The sequence below is a fragment of the Gossypium hirsutum genome, chromosome A10 (genome assembly GCF_007990345.1).
Source record: "Gossypium hirsutum isolate 1008001.06 chromosome A10, Gossypium_hirsutum_v2.1, whole genome shotgun sequence".
NCBI lineage: Eukaryota > Viridiplantae > Streptophyta > Magnoliopsida > Malvales > Malvaceae > Gossypium > Gossypium hirsutum.
The window spans coordinates 3,439,219-3,440,852 of record NC_053433.1 but is presented as its reverse complement, the minus strand read 5'-3'; the positions used below and the strand labels follow the sequence as shown (position 1 = coordinate 3,440,852).

General features: G+C 40.9%; 1 pseudogene; it reads left to right on the top strand.

The window, feature by feature from the left end:
* Window positions 1-362: 362 nt before the first annotated feature.
* LOC107925011 (EP1-like glycoprotein 2) lies at window positions 363-1,634 on the top strand (annotated as a pseudogene).

Below are 1,634 nucleotides of genomic sequence, written 5' to 3'. Positions count from 1 at the left end.
TCTTTGACTTTCCAATATTTGATACCCATATCTTTGACTTTCCATTATTTGATACCCATATCTTTGATTTTCCATAAATATGGATAATTCCCAATAAACAGCATTGGAAAAGAAAATTCCTGTGGGAAAGAATAAGAATCTAGTTAATGTAGAGGTGAGTCAAAGTCATAATACCAACATTTGGTGATTCAGAACGTGTGTACTCGAATTCACAAAATGGTGATTGTTGATAACCCATCGAAAGAGAACGGCACACCAGTTTTGGGCTCATATAAATGAATCAAGGCTTCACTATAAATTCACTATTAACGTCATCCCTCATCCACAAAGCAACAAAACCCTTAAACGCCATTGCAACAAACATGCATTGCTCTTTGCCTGAATTTTCACCTCCCGTAATCACTATTTTCTTTTTAGTCTTTGGTGCTTCGAATGTAGCCAATACCATTGTTCCACCCTCTAGTACTTTTAAGTATGTAAACGAATGTGAGTTTGGAGAATACAGTGTTGAGTATTTGGCAGACGATCGTCCTCTACTCACTTACTTATTCCTATTCCAATTATGCTTCTATAACACCACTTCTAATGCTTTCACCTTAGCACTAAGAATGGGCAGTCCCCGATCCAAGTCTATAATGAGGTGGGTTTGGGAAGCCAACCGAGGAAGGCTTGTTCGTGAAAACGCTACACTAACTTTCGGGTCTGATGGAAACCTAGTGCTAGCCGATGCTGATGGCACCGTAGCATGGCAAACGGCCACTGCCAACAAGGGTGTTCCGAAATGGTAACTTGGTTTTGTATGATAAGAAGGGCAAATTTATTTGGCAGAGTTTTAAGCACCTGACAGACACGCTTTTGGTGGGCCAAACCCTGAGACCCAATGTCCAAACAAGCTTGTTAGCCGCATGTCTATTGCCGATGGCTCCGAAGGACCTTACAGCTTTGTTATGGAGCAGAGATTTTTAAAGATGTACTAGAAAACCAAGAAGTCAGCATCGCCTTTGCTCTATCATAGGTCCGATGAGTTTGGAAATGGGCAAGGTTCTTTAGCAAACCTTAAATTTTACTGCAAACCTGAGACCGAGAAAGCTTATACTTACGAGCTGGGGTTCACATTTGATATGAAAGGCTCTACTAGTTCAGGAACCTATGTTTTTTCAAGGCCTAAATACAATAGCACATATTCTTTGCTTCGAGTGGAACCAGATGGTAACCTTAAGATCTACACATTCAATGAAAATGTTGATTGGGAGCTTGGGAGACCACGTTTAAACTCTTTGATGGTGATGATCATGAAAGCCTGTGCAACCTACCAAAGAAGTGCGGTTCACTAGGAATTTGTGATGACAATCAATGCGTGGCATGTCCAAAGCCAAAAGGTATCGCCATGTAAAAGTGCTGCTAACGTGGGTTATTATAAAGTCGTAGGTGTTGAGCATTTCACTAGCAAATATACAGAAGGAGATGGCCCCATGAAGTTGAATGATTGTAAAGTTAAATGCAGTAATGATTGTGGGTGCTTAGGGTCCTTCTACAGGGAGGAATCCTCCAAATGTTTGCTGGTTCCTGAGCTTGGTACTTTGGTTAAGGTAACCAAACTTGCTCATGTTGCCTACATCAAGATGCCAAAGTAG